Below are 16558 nucleotides of genomic sequence, written 5' to 3'. Positions count from 1 at the left end.
CAAAGATTTAATACCATGTTCACGTTACACAGGTGTATAAGGAAATGTATTTTGAAATTCAATAAACAAAATGTTGTGTGTGTAACGCATAGGATAACCTTACCATAACATGCATTGATTGATTGATTGATTGAAGAGTTTATTAGCAGTTTGCAATAGAAAAAAAGTACAGTTTCATGACAGCACAAATCACTGGTACAAGGTCAACTAAAAGGAGATCCTAGTAAGCTTCATGGCTTATTTACACAGGAACCACTTTATGTATTTCAAATAGAAATATCACCTTTGCAGCAGATGCTTTTTTCCCCCCACAACAGTTGTTTACATGGAATATCATGCAGGTTCCACATTCATGTAGTCCATAAGCTATAGAACCCCACATTTAGTCATTTAGCCCATTTTCCACTGGCCCAACTCCACACCACTCCACACCACACCGCCCACTTGTGCCAGGTTTTCCACTACAAGGACCTGGGTAGAGTGGTGTGAAAGTGGTACTAAATAGGGTACTAAAAAGTATCCACTCTAGAGTAGGTCTGAGCGAGGCCAAACAGGGCCAAACACTTCATAATGACTGATCACTCACTGACTTTTCATTTAGACCACCAGGATATAGTTGTAATACATGATAATAGATTCTATTGTGTTATAACCACTATTATAAGCTATTATAGTGTATTTTAATTATCATAGTAATACATTAATACTTTATAATGTATTATTGCGACCGTAGGTCGCATTTACTACCAAAACCTCCACCGGCTGTCCGTGGGTGAGTCAGTGAGTGAGTCCGTCACACTTTTGCCCTTCTCATATCTCCACAACCGTTGCCCCCATCCATGCCAAATTTTGCACACACACTCCTTGACTGCCAAACTACAACCTCCAAGGACCCCCGGAGCCCCAGGGACCCCCAGGTCCCTGGGGGACCCCCAGATGTAAAAAATGACCAAATGTGGTCACACGTCACACTTTTTCCCTGCTCATATCTCCGCAACCGTTGATCCGATCCATGCCAGATTTTGCACACACACTCCTTGCCTGCCAAACTACAACCTCCAAGGACCCCCCGAGCCCCAGGGACCCCCAGGTCCCTGGGGGACCCCCATATGTAAAAAATGACCAAATGTGCAAAAATGACCAAATGACCACCCCAACGGGGCTGCTCACGGGGAATTCCTGGGGACCACCCACTCCTGGTGCTCCAGAACGGATGCAAAAGTGGTGGCGCCCCCAGTGGAGGACCCCCTCCACTGCAGCTCACATAAAATGCCCTAACTCGGCCTAGGAGCGTCCGGGAGAGCCGGGGCCGGTACCTATTCGTCCACCTACGGTCGCTTATCTTCCGATTAGGGAGTCTTACTGGTAATCACAGTTATAATCCATTACAGTGCATTATAATTAGGATAGTTGTAATACAAATTTATATTGTATTATAATCACAGTTAAAAGGGTCAATTTGTTTCTTACCGATAGGGGTACTTTTTTGTAATGGAAAATGTAGATATTTTTATGTGGTGCGTTGTGGTGTGGTGTAGTGTTGTGTGGTGTGGTGCTAAAACTGCAGTCGAAAAGGGGCTTTAGGGGGGAATAATTCTCACAGTGATTTTTGGGAAGGTATACTGTACACCCCTAGTGCTAGAACATGTGATAATATTGGAGCGGTGGTAGCTTTCTGTGTGTTATCAATTGCAATGGCCCGAGGAAATTTGAAGAAATTAATGCTGTTGCACTCCACATAAAGCAGGGTTCCCCAATAGGCGGCCCGCGGGCCATTTGTGGCCCGCGGGGGGCTACTGTCTGGCCCCCACCAACCCCAGTAATAATGGTGGTATAAGAGCAGCAACAACACTAGTATATCATCATCAACGCCTCGCGGTGCGAGGCGTTGTGTGCTTGTAGATCGGCTGTTTTCACTAGTTTAAACCAGTAAGACTCCCTAATCGGGAGTTAAGCGACCGTCAGGTCGCAGCGTGATTTTAGGGCAAAATGTGTAGGAGTAGTGTCAAAAAATGTGTTTTAAGAAACCGGCCTGAAGGTGGCGCTAAATGGGACAGATCCATGTTGATGACATGAGTGTAGACATACTGTGTACCGGTTTGCGTGATTTTAGGACAAAATGTGTAGGAGCAGTGTCCAAAAAAGTGTTTTGCAAGAATCGGCCTCATGGTGGCGCTAGAAGAGGGTCATGTGTGAATTGATGGGTGGAGGTTGTGGTTTGGCAGGCAAGGAGTGTGTGTGCAAAATTTGGCATGGATCGGGGCAACGGTTGCAGAGATATAAGCAGGGCAAAAGTGTGACGTTTGACGTGTGACTGACGGACTGACGGACGGACAGCCGGTGGAGGTTTTGATAGTAAATGCGACCTGACGGTCGCAATCATTTCTAAAATTATACCGTAAATGCAAAACGAACGGTTTTGGACATACAAACATACAACAACATACAAACAACATACAAACAAACATACAAACATACAACAATGATATCTGAACTGTCGCTGGAGTAGCGGGAACGCCACCGTCGCCCCCTGCAATGTTGTGGCCCTCGGCTTGGTACCCTAGACATAATTCGGCCCTTGGGGAAAACTAATTGGGGAACCCTGACATAAAGCATGCCCCGCACAAGTTTCTCTTGCATCTCTCTGTGAAACTAGAAAGATGCAATTGGATATCACACTTATATGAATATGAATTTTGTCTTACCATTAGAATTTTCCCCATTCATGTCAATAGGGAAAACTTATTCACTAATACATTAATGGCCATACAGTATATGGAGATTTCTGTGTCAGTAAATGACCCTTTTATGCCCATTTATGGAGATCCCTGATGTCATCAATATTGTGGTCTATGATGTCAGACATCTATGATGTCAGACATCTCCATATTTTGGAAAAGTACATGTCCCCCATACAACAGACCCCAAGCTCTATCTCCCAAGTCCTCAATATCATATGCGAGGCATTTTTGGTTAGATTTTAAATCAGGAAAATATTCATCATTGCCATACAATGGGCTACTAAATGATAATGTTACCAAGCAATCAAGAGCTGACAGAATTCTCTCTTTATTTAACTAGACTAGTCATGCCCGGGGTGTGTGCACAGTATATGAGGGATTGAATGTACTGCATAGGAGTCTCAGAAGTAATGTTGCAGTGTGCAGACAGACGGACAGACAGACATTCGGTAAATTAATAGTTAGATTATGCATGCCAAGATTCTAGCCAAATACACAAATTCAATATCGCTCCCCGCAACTTCGCTGCAGTCTGGTCACCAAGAGGAACTAATCAAAATATATTTAATGAAAAGGTTAAATGCTGGTTAAAATCCAACCAAAGCTGCAAACACTAACATGTTAGGCTCGTTTTAGAATGTTAATGTCACTGCTTTCATACCTTGAACTTTTAAACTTGTTTAGATTAGAGATTCATGCATGTCCTTTTTGTAATAGATTTTTGTACTAGGTAGATATCTGTATAGAGAGGCCTCACCAGGGACTGGGGTCCTAAATTAGCCTCGGCTCTAGAATTTGGTCATAATTTATTGAGAGTATCGCCCCTTGAGATGCAGCATCTCATTTTAGAGGAGGTCCTAAACACATAAGTAACATTACATACAGGACAAAATCACATGCCTAAACACATAAGTATTAAGTAACATTACACACAGTACAACAACACATGACTAATTGACATTACATACAATGCAAATACACAACACGTACAGTAGCCTACAGTTAGCTTGCTCACCATCCCCAACCCCCAACTCATTTGGGCAAAAAAAGAATGGAGAATGCAATACTTTGGCTTGAGTCAAAAAATTAAAATAGAGTAGGCCTAATCGATATTAGAAGCATGAACAGGTTATTTCAAGAAGTGAGTACAAGGAAGTCCTGAAGCAGGCCAAAAGATGTAACAGATCTGATTGAAAGAGGGAGATTGTTCCAGTCAGATGGAGCTTTGTAGTGGAATGCCCTGCGTCCAGATTCAGCAGTTATTTGGGGGGGGGGGGGGGGGGGGGGGACAGTGAAATAGGGATGTTGTGAGTTCCTAAATTGATATGGTGATGTGTATGGTTCCAGGGACTGTTTCAAATAAGATGGACAGTTGAAGTTAACACATTTAAAGGAACCAGTGAAGTTGCCTTCTTGCCTTAGGCTGCAGCCAATCGAGTGAACTAACAACAAAAAAAAAAAAAAACATATACAATGCAACAGTTTCATGTTTTTATAACTTGGTACACCCTTACCAAAAACTAGTATACTTAGGTATACTCTGAGTATACTTGTTATGAACTAAGTATACTTTGTATAAACTAATACTTTGGTAAGTATACTTTTCAGTTTACTTAGAATGTACTATCAGGAATATACTTAGCAAAAGTATACTTCGTTTATACTGACGAGTACACAGCAAAAGTTTAAGTATACCTCTAGTATACCTATACTTTTCCTTCATTTCAAGTATACATTGTACTATTCCTTTACTTAAAATAAACCAATATAATCAGATGTATACTTAAAGTAAACTACTTATTTACTTATATTGCACTTCCGCTTATATATACTTGAGGTGTACTACATTTATACTTGAACTACACTATTTTCATACTTGAAGTATACCATTTATATACTCCAAACATACTATGCGTGAACTTAATAATGTACACTACTCTTTTACTAGCAGTGTACTTGAATTGCACATTTCTTATACTTGAGGTATACTACGTTTATACTTGAACTGTACTATTTTCTTACTTGAAGTATACCATTTATATACTCTTAACATACTATGTGTGAACTTACTGTACACAACTCTTTTACTTGCAGTGTACTTGAATTGCACTTTAGTTATACTTGAGGTATACTACATTTATACTTGCACTGCACTATTTTCATACTTCATTTATATACTGGAAATATACTATGCGTGAACTTAATATACACTACTCTTTAACTTGCAGTGTACATGAATTGCACGTTTTTTATACTTGACGTATACTATGTTTATACTTGAACTGCCCTATTTTCATACTTGAAGTATACCATTCATATACTGAAAATATACTATGTGTGAACGTAATGTACACTACTCTTTTACTTTGAATGTACTTGAATTGCACTTTTATTATACTTGAGGTATACTACGTTTATACTTTAACATACTATGCGTGAACTTAATGGACACTACTCTTTTACTTGAATTGCACTTTTCTTATACGTGACGTATACTACGTTTATATTTGAATTGCATTACTTTTAACCTTGAAGTATACCATTTATATACTCAAGCTATACTATGCATGAACTTAATGTGCACTACTCTTTTACCTCTAGTGTACTTGAATTGCACTTTTCTTATACATGAGGTATACTACGTTTATATTTGAGCGGCACTTTTTTCATATTTGAAGTATACCATGTATATACTCGGAACATACTATGCATGAACTTAATGGACACTACTCTTTTACTTGAATTGCACTATTCTTATACTTGACGTATAGTACGTTTATATTTGAATTGCATTAATTTTAAACTTGAAGTATACCATTTATATACTCAAAATATACTATGCATGAACTTAATGGACACTACTCTTTTACTTGCAGTGCACTTGAATTGCATTTTTCTTTTACTTGAGGTATACTATGGTCATACTTGAATTGCACTTTTCTTTTACTTGAGGTATACTATGGTCATACTTGAACTGCACAACTTTTAAACTTGAACTATACCATTTATATACTCAAAACATACTGCGTGAACTTAATGGACACTACTCTTTTACTTGCAGTGCACTTGAATTGCACTTTTCTTTTACTTGAGGTATGGTTCAAGTTCAAAAGTAGTCTAGTTCAAGTATGACCATAGTATACCTCAAGTAAAAGAAGAGTGCAATTCAAGTGCACTGCAAGTAAAAGAGTAGTGTACATTAAAATCACGCATAGTATGTTTTGAGTATATAAATGGTATACCTCGAGTACGAAAATAGTGCAGTTCAAGTATAAACGTAGAATACGTCAAGTATAAGACAAGTGCAATTCAAGTAAAAGAGTAGTGTCCATTAAGTTCACGCATAGTATGTTTTGAGTATATAACTGGTATGGTTCAAGTTTAAAAGTAGTGCAGTTCAAGTATGACCATAGTATACCTCAAGTAAATGAAAAGTGCAATTCAAGTGCACTGCAATAACAGAGTAGTGTACACTAAGTTCACGCACAGTATGTTTTGAGTATATAAATGGTGTTCTTCAAGTTTAAAAGTAGTGCAGTTCAAGTATGACCATAGCAGTGGCGAATTTTCAGGACCTTCAAGGTATTCAGAGAAGCCCCAGGGATCCTCAGAAGAAAGAAACAAATATTTTTAATAATAACTTTTTTAATTACTTTTATTTTTTATTTTTTTTCTGTTAAACTGCACTGTTTCGCTCGCCATACTCATTGTAGTTGTTTCTGCCCCGAGTTCTGTGCATTGGGAGTGTTTTTGTGCTGGGGAAAATAACAGCCAATCAGAGATTGTTTCTACTGAGTCACTGGGCAGAATAGCCTCATACGTAAGTATTCCAGAAGTCCCTCGGCCATTTCAGTCACATACAAGCGTATGCAAGCCTCGGTGTGGAATGTCAGTTTGACCAACCAATCATATTTCAAGCTGTAGTCAATGGGCGTCGTCTTCAGTTGTCAAGGGTATCAAGGAAGATCAAAGAAGGAACGGACACCAACGTCATTTTCGTCATTTCAGGCTCCATGGGACGCCGCCATGACACTTTGGCCACCCAAAATTAACATTAGCGTCTATGAGCACTTCGTCACTTCCGCCACCCAAAAGTGGCCACCCGGCGTGCCAACTTCCGGGTGTTGTCTGTTCCTTGTAGATATTCCTTGAAGGGTATACGGAAGACCCACGACTCAACCACCAATCAAAATGAGTCAAGTGACTACTGGCCAATCATAACACGGCTTTTCCGGGACTTGGAGTGGAACAACAAGCATGCTTCACACTCACTATCCACAACACGTGAAACTTGTAAAGTAAACAGAAGGGACATGGCTGCAGCTGGACTGGAGTGAACGTTGTGGATGTATTATTATCAGTGCCTTTTTCAAGAAGACTGGTTTATGAAAAGATGGACAGAACTTAAAAGGAATGATAAGCTTTATGAACCCATCATTGAGAAATTCACCCAAACGGACAGGAGGATGTTTTTCTTTTCTTCAAGTGAACAACTTCATTGGTGAGAGAAACTGAATTAATTTATATTGCTGGATATGCCGCTGTGCATTTAATTTCCATTGATTGATTGAAGAATGTATTAGACGTTTGCAATTGGAAAAGGTACAGTCTCATGACAGTACAAATCACTGGTCAACTAAAAGGAGATCCTAGTAAACTTTACAGCTTATTTACACAGAAACCACGTTATGTATCTCATATAACATTGAAAGACAGACTGATACACTTAGGCCTGTTTTTGTCTATTTAATGTGGGTCTTTCTTGACGTGGTCTTTCTTTGCATTGATAACTGGTGTTGTTACATGATGGTGGACAGTGCGTTTTGCTTTGTAAAGCGCGCTATGTTAAATGGACGTTTCGATTGGTTGCGCTGGTTGTGTCTTGTGTGGCTCTGTCAGCGCACATCTATTTAATCCTTATATTGGCATTGGTTTGGAAGTCTTGGTTTGGAGTATGTGTGTAGTGCTAATTAGGTTTAGCCTACCCAGCGTGCTTGCCTTGTACACAGTCTGCTGTTCATTGTTAACCAGGGAGGGAGGGGGGGGGGGGGGGGGGGGCGGCGGTGCGTCCCCGAAGGTCCGGTCCCTTGGGGCACGCATCGCCACTGGACCATAGTATACCTCAAGTAAAAGAAAAGTGCAATTCAAGTATGACCAAAGTATACCTCAAGTAAATGAAAAGTGCAATTCAAGTGCACTGCAAGTAAAAGAGTAGTGTACATTAAGTATGTTTTGAGTATATAAATGGTATACTTCAAGTTTAAAATTAATGCAATTCAAATATAAACGTAGTATACGTCAAGTATAAGAATAGTGCAATTCAAGTAAAAGAGCAGTGTCCATTAAGTTCACGCATAGTATGTTTTGTGTATATAACCGTTATACTTCAAGTATGAAATAGTGCTGTTCAAATGTAAAAGTAGTACAATTCAAGTACACTGCAGGTAAAAGAGTAGTGTACATTAAGTTCATGCATACTATGTTCCGAGTATACTATATAAATAGTATACTTCAGGTATGAAAAAAGTGCCGTTCAAATATAAACGTAGTATACCTCATGTATAAGAAAAGTGCAATTCAAGTACACTAGAGGTAAAAGAGTAGTGCACATTAAGTTCATGCATAGTATAGTTTGAGTATATAAATGGTATACTTCAAGGTTAAAAGTAGTGCAGTTCATATGACCTTAGTATACCTCAAGTACAATAAAAGTGCAATTCAAGTACACTGCAGGTAAAAGAGTAGTGTACATTAAGTTCACGCATAGTATGTTTTAAGTATATAAATGGTATACTTCAAGTTTAAATGTAGTGCATTTCAAGTATGACCATAGTATACCTCACATATAAGAGAAGTGCAATTCAAGTAAATAAGTAGTGTACTTTAAGTATACATCTGAGTATATGAATGGTTTATTTTAAGTAAGGGAATAGTACAATTCAAGTGTATGAATAAAAGAAATTAAGTATACTCATATATACTTCATGTATACTTTAAGTAAACTTAGAGTTTACTTGAGTATACTCAAAAGTGGGCCAAACCAGGATACTTTTATTACTGTAGGTATACTGTAAGTATACTAACTAGTACACTAACTAGTACATTTGTTAGTATACTACTTGTACATAAATATCAGTATACTTATACTTAAAGTATACTTAAGAAATATACTCAAAGTTGACTTAAGTATACTTAGAAAAGTAAAGGCGTTGTGTGCTTGTAGATCGGCTGTTTTCACTAGTTTAAATCATTTTTAAAATGATAAATACAAAACAAACGGTTTTGGACATATACGGTTTCCACCCGACAACGACGAAATATAACTAAAAATAAAATAAAAAATGAGGGCCTCTCCAACTCTTTTTCCCGGGCTGAATCAGGGGCCCAGCACGTCCCTGGTATCTATACAATGTTGCTTACATCCCACAAACAACACATTTCAGCTGATAGGTCACGTGACAAAAAGGCTAGACTGCTTGTAAGTCAGTGCGCAAGAGGAAGTTGTGGTGGTGGGCAGGGGAGCAGAGATGGCAGCAGCAAGCTGTCGACTTCCTTTTCCTTTTGTCGTCCGCAGGGGTGTCGCACCAAATTCTGGGCCCTGGGTACAAGGATGTATGAATGTTCTTCATAAGGGGAGGGGGGGTATAACCCATTTAGACTGGGAAAGCACAAGTCTTTGAATATTTCAAATCCTTCTGAGGTTTTTTGAAAAACCTTTGTTTCTATGTCAGTGGTGCTCAAAGTTTTTTCAAGTGAAGAACCCCCAAAATCATATGTATTTGGCCACGGAACCCCATCTCAAAATATTTTGTTCCGGGGACCCCCCAGAAGACAAATGTTCGCTTAAAAGATCTACAAGCTCGCAGCGTGGCGCTGTGAGCTTGTATATCTGCTATTTTTCAATAGCTAAAGTATAAAATAATGAAGGCCCCTCCACCTTGGGCCCTAGTAACTCAGTCCCACTTTTCGCCCCCTTGTGACGCCCCTGGTCGTTCTGCCACGCTTGTTCCTCTGCTTCAGCAGCTGAGTGACGTTGCCCAGCAACGCCACTCAGCTGCTCTGGCGTGATTAAAGGGATGTTTCATTTTCAACACAAAATGTGGGTCATTTTATCGTCTACTCAGGTTTTTGGGAGCACCCTAGACAGTTTTTTTAAGTTGCTTGATTCAGTATTTAGATACATGATGATCTTAATTTCATCACTCATGCCCCACTTCCGATATACAAAACCATTGTATAACACATTTTTTATAGATTCATCGAAAACACCCTTCCTTGGTTCTGGTGACTCAAACTCACCCTACTAATACATGAGTGGTCTGTGTTATTTAAATTACTTTTTTCATTTATTTGAAAAAAAAAAAAAAAAAAAAAAAAATCGCATTGGGACAGCTTAGGTCAGTGGTTCTCAACCTGTGGGTTGGGACCCCTTGGGGGGCCCCCAAATTATTATTATTATTATATTTTTACCCCCCCCCCCCCCCCCCCCACTCTTACTTTTGAGTGTTTCCTGGACTAGTACTTTTACTCTTTGTGTATTTCACAAAAGTAACAATACTCTTACTTTGAGTATGATTTTTCAGTACTCTTTCCACCTCCCGTTCAAATCCTCCCAGCCGACGCTTGCCACCTGTCCGTCTCCAGTACGTCTGTCACTAATGCAGCGTCGGCGACAAAGATCCTGCCTGATATACTTCCCCTAAAACAATGGTTTTCAACCTGTGGGTCGGGACCCCAAATTATTTTGGGGGGTCCCCAGATGTTTAGCTAAATGTTAACATTGTTTTCTCACTCAACAGTAAACAGACTGACAAAGTTTAAGTGTATAGATGGTATCTGCACATTTCTAAAGTGACAATTCAAGGACAATTAGTACCTCTAAAATGACAAATTAAACATTGTCCAAATTGTCAAATATTAGAGGCAGAGATTGTGAAAATAGCCGATCTACATGCTCACAACGCCTCGCAAGATCTGCTATTTTCACAATAGAACCGTTTTATACAAAATGTAATGCCTCAACTCTTAGTGCTCGTCAGGGTGGGGGGTCCCCCAGTTAAATAATACATTTATGTTGGGGGTCGCAGCCTGAAAAGGTTGAGAACCACCAGGGACGTGCTGGACATTGGGAAAAGCGGGACAACTCCCGAACGGCCGGTTCATTCCCGGCCGGTCCAGGCCGGCCATTAGGATAAAAATTTAAATAAAATGTCGGCCTTTGTTCCATTTTGGGGGCTGGGCCGCCAACAAAGTAAATCTGCACTGTCGGACAGAAACCTCGTATCTCCAAGTTTCAAATTTGTACATTTTTTTCGCAAAGCAAAGCCCTGCTTCATCATACAAGGCCGTCGCACAAAAGTAGTGAAAACAGCCGATCTACAAGCACACAACGCCTCGCGGTGCGAGGCGTTGTGTGCTTGTAGATCGGCTGTTTTCACTAGTTTAAATCATTTTTAAAATGATAAATACAAAACAAACGGTTTTGGACATACAAGGTTTCCACCCCACAACAACGAAATATAACTCATGTACAGTAATTGGCCCACTGGCTTGTCACTTTCATGATCTGAAATGGCAAATCTTTGAGTAGCAGCAGCGCTATGGAGAGAGATCTCTCTATAGCGCGCAATGAGGGCCTCTCCAACTCTTTTTCCCAGGCTGAATCAGGGGCCCAGCACCAGGGCTGTATTAACCATTGGGCCGGTGGGGCCGTTGCCAGGGGCCCTTGGCTCTCAGGGGCCCTTGGGGGAACTGGCCTGCGTGGTCAATGACAATTTGCAAAAATTAAATGTATATTTTAAGCTAAAATCAAATGTGTGGGCCCCTCCTCTGTTGTCTACAGGTGCTTTCTTGGTCCACAGATGATCATCATGGCTTAAAGGTGATACACCATGCATTTAAAAAGTATTTATGTCATATTGTTTATGTCCCAAAAACGTTTTTCAAAAGGTTTGAGGCTAAATTACCTCCTGAATAGAGAGCCTCTCATTTTTGAATGGCTCTCAGAGCATTTTCCAGCTGCAGTACCACCTTTGGCCTGAACTGCGCCCCCCCCCCCCCCCCCCCCCAAAAAAAAAAAATAGAAAAAAAATAATACATTTATGTTGGGGGTCGCAGCCTAAAAAGGTTGAGAACCACTGCTCTAAACCTTTGTTTGGGCCAAGCTGGATTCGGACGTACAGCACTGGATTCCACCTCCTACTCTAAAAATACTGTCTGATTTGAAAACATCCCTTCCTTCTAAATACTTTAATTCCCTCATATCTGAGGCCAAACAGAGGTAGGGAGCACATTCCCATACCATGACTAGTTTTCTTCACTGTCTTTGTTTTTATATATAGGCTTTGCATGAGCCTTTCTGATAGCTGAGGCCAAACTGGTCAACAATCATCAATTTGGTGCACTTGGTGAAGAGTTTCTGATTTTTGGTATGGTGTTAGGTATGGGTATAAGGTTTTCAAAAACCATCACAAACAAGTTGGGCTCGCCCCCTAGTGGTCTGTTTGCAATGAATCAAATATTACAGTATATGGTTCAAACCCCAAATAATTGATTAAAGAGATTTCTCAATGGATTCTGTTACTATTGGGTATGATAAACAACATACAAAAAATTCAGGAAGAAATAACTACCGGAAAGGCTTCATTTTCAAGATGGCGTCCACAATGGCTGCCGGGAGCTGAAAATGCCTATAAACTGGGTTTTAATGTGTAAAAATTCATAATAAATCTGCACTTGGTGAAGAGTTTTTGATTTTTGGTATGGTGTTAGGTATGGGTATAAGGTTTTCAAAAACCATCGCAAACAAGTTGGGCTCGCCCCCTAGTGGTCTGTTTGCAATGAATTCAATAGTAGATTTGTTAGTATATGGTTGAAACCCCAAATAATTGATAAAAGAGATTTCTCAATGGATTCTGTTACTATTGGGTATGATAAACAACATACTAAAAGTTTAGGAAAAAATAACTACCGGAAAGGCTCCATTTTCAAGATGGCGTCCACGATGACTGCCAGGAGCTTAAAATGCCTATGAACTGGGTTTTAATGTGTACAAATTCATAAAAAACATGCACTTGGTGAAGAGTTTTTGAATTTTGGCATGGTGTTAGGTATGGGTATAAGGTTTTCAAAAACCATTGCAAACAAGTTGGGCTCGCCCCCTAGTGGTCTGTTTGCAATGAATCAGATATTAGATAGGTCAGTATATTTTAGACCACAAGGGGGTGAGCCCATCTTGTTTGCGATAGTTTTTGAAAACCTTATACCCATACCTAACACCATGCCCAAATGTAAAAGCTAGTTACCAAGTGCATATTTTATATGAATATTTACACATTAAATAGGCATTTTGAGCTCCTGGCAGCCATCGTGGACGCCATCTTGAAAATGATGCCTTTCCGGTAGTTATTTTTTCCTAAACTTTTAGTATGTTGTTTATCATACCCAATAGTAACAGAATCCATTGAGACATTTCTTTTATCAATTATTTGGGGTTTCAACCATATACTAACAAATCTACCATTGAATTCATTGCAAACAGACCACTAGGGGGCGAGCCCAACTTGTTTGCGATGGTTTTTGAAAACCTTATACTCATACCTAACACCATACCAAAAATCAGAAACTCTTCACCAAGTGCACCAAATTGATGATTTTTGACCAGTTTGGCCTCAGCTATGAATGTTTGCCTCTTAATGGCACAAATCAGATACTTCCTAATAACTGCCTGATAAGCATGCACTTACAAGTGTTTTGAGGACGCACAGGGTAAAGAATCTGTATAATAACTTGTATAACTGAAATACTGCATTTCTAAAATTCTAGACTAGAGCAAGGGTCTTCACCAGGGGGTCCGGGACTCCTAGGGGGTCCTCAGAGTTAATACAGGGGGGCCTCCAAATCTAGTGTTCATATAGAACTTTAGCCAAAAATAGCAGATCTAAAAGCTCACAGTGTTGTGAGCTTTTAGATCTGCTATTTTCGGCAAAGAGGTTTGGTGTAGAGGGGGGAAAAGTGCACACTAAGTACAGAGTGAAAGGTCAAGTTTATTATGTATTGTAACACACTGATGATTGTGCTGTCAAACGATTAAACTATATGGAATTCATGAAAAAGTTGTGGAGGTGCCTTCTTCATCTCTCTCTCAACTAAGGGGTCCTGAAAACGTTGAAGACCCCTGTGAGAGTTACAAATACTTTTTATCCATACCTTTGTGGCAGACTGTGATAGGTCTCTTGTGGAACCATCATTGAACACTGAAAGACACAAATGTCCCATCACAAGTAGAACACGACCAAACATAGAACATTATAACCAAGCTGGTGTAAATTGAATAACATTTACCATATGCATCCATAACAGGCGTCAGGTCATTGTAATCGGAGATGACATCTGTTTCTCTGCGATAAGTTTCATCGTTGTATCTGTATTGCTATTAAAAGAAGAAAAGCAGTTGAAACTATAGAGGTTTACACTGGACTAATAGCACCTGCAAAGAGAGGCCCATTCATCGATTTATTTCCGGGAAAACTTAGCCTGTGGTCCTACTTAACGTAATTCTAAAGCAAACACACACACACACACACGCCCACTCGCCCTCAGTGTCACACAAAAGTAGCAAAATAGCAAAAAATTGTTGTGCTGTCTGTGGGATTTATTTAGTATTAACAAGAGATTGTTACTTAATAACTACATCCATTGGAACTTTTGGACATGTTTGCATGTTGCATAGTTGTGACACCAGTCATCTGTGATAAATCTGTCCACACACACATAAACACACCTCACACACACCCCTCACACACACCCCTCTCTCTCTCTCTCTCTCTCTCTCTCTCACACACACACACACACACACACACACACACACACACACACACACACACACACACACACACACACAGCGGCGTAGGAGACGGGGGGGTCCCGTACGTTTTGTCCCCCGTGGGCTGCGGACCACCAGTTGGGCTGCCGCGACGCTGAAATCCAAAAAGGAGAGGAAAAAAGCCTCAAATGGGCCGGCACTAGGACCACGCAGACGCTAGAAGAGGCTGCGGTCAGCCCGTAGGCTTCCCTATGCTCGAAACCCACTCGAAACTGGTCGTGTCATGTAATTCTAATTAAGTCCATTACTTCCCAAGTTCCTGTAAGTAGAGTTAAAAATAAAACCAGTTCCCAACGGGAGTAGCCTCTTATTTTGAAATCTAGAGAGGAAGTGAAGTGCTTCTGCTTGTTAGTAGCCCAATGTAAACAGAATAACTCACGTGTGGACCAGTGTGGATTGTACAAGCTTTTGACTAAACTAAAGTTCATATTATGATATGAAAACAATGCTGCTTTGACTTAAACAACGTACACCCTTTGAAAGTTTGTTAAACTTTGCACATCCGCAGCAGATTAGGTAAGGAGCTGGTTATAATTACCTTCTGCTAGTTGGCTTCTTGTTGTGCCTTGTGATAACTGATAAGAGCATAGATTGTAGAAAATAATTATGTTGAGAGGCATAGAGCTGTTGCTTTGGTGTTTCGACCGTCTCTTTCTCTTTATAGTTGTTTATTTTGTCTCATCTCTCTGTGATACAGTAGTAGTTGTGCTCCGTGTGTACAATCATATACAGGAGTGTTATCAATTAAAACAAGCATGCATGTCGTCACTCATCATGCCGTCATGTAATTAACGGTTCATTGCTTTTAAATGTTCTAATGATATTTTGTATGGCTCTGTTGCACTGCACTGTTCGGCTATGTGCTCTAAATCAGTGCTGAAGTTTCTCCTCCATTCTGTTTTTGCACAGTTGAAATTGGCTTAAAAATCCACATTCAAAGACGTATTTGACATGTATTTAATGGCTGGGCTGGCTGGGCTGGGCTGTGAAAATTGATGCTGTGTTGGGGCAGTTTGAGCTGGGCCAGAAAATGTAAATGTGTCCATCAAAACCCTACACGTGCATCACTAGTGTAGTGCATACGTGTAGTGTGCACGTATGTACATGCTGCGCTGTGTGGTATAACTCATTGTTACACACCAGAACCGACCTGGAAATGCACACAGAAACCCAAACCAAACCGAATTTTCGGCCGATCCGAACCGACCCGAACCGCGATTTTTCGCTGGACTAGGCTGTTGTGGGCTGGGCCGGTCCAAATAGGACCCCCCCCACCTGGGAACCTAACGGTACGCCTATGCACACACAGACAGACAGACAGACAGACAGACAGACAGACAGACAGACAGACAGACAGACAGACAGACAGACAGACAGACAGACAGACAGACAGACAGACAGACAGACAGACAGACAGACACACACACACACACACACACACACACACACACACACACACACACACACACACACACACACACTCGTTTTTGTTACCTACTTAGGACATTACATAGACTTCCATTCATTTTTATGCAAGTCCTGTGGCCTTACCCTAACCTCTATCCCTAAACCTAACCCCTAACCCTAAGCCTAACCCTAACCCTGACCCTAACCCTAAACCTAACCCTAACCCTAATCCTTATTAGGACCTGCTATCGGTCCTCACATTGCCTATTTTTTCTAATTCTACTATACTTGTTAGGACATCTGGTCCTCACATGGTAATAAAAACGGACACACACACACACACACACACACACACACACACACACACACACACACACACACACACACACACACACACACACCCATTGAATCATCGACAGGGTTACACAATAAAGTATGAATTGACTGATGGAATAACTTCTAATAACTTCCCACTGAATGAAGTTGTTACGTTAGCTACAGTACCATCATTTTGGCAAAGTTGACA

This window comes from Nannobrachium achirus, assembly GCF_963921795.1.
Source record: "Nannobrachium achirus genome assembly, chromosome: 12".
Lineage (NCBI taxonomy): Eukaryota > Metazoa > Chordata > Actinopteri > Myctophiformes > Myctophidae > Nannobrachium > Nannobrachium achirus.
This window is presented reverse-complemented; position numbering follows the sequence as displayed.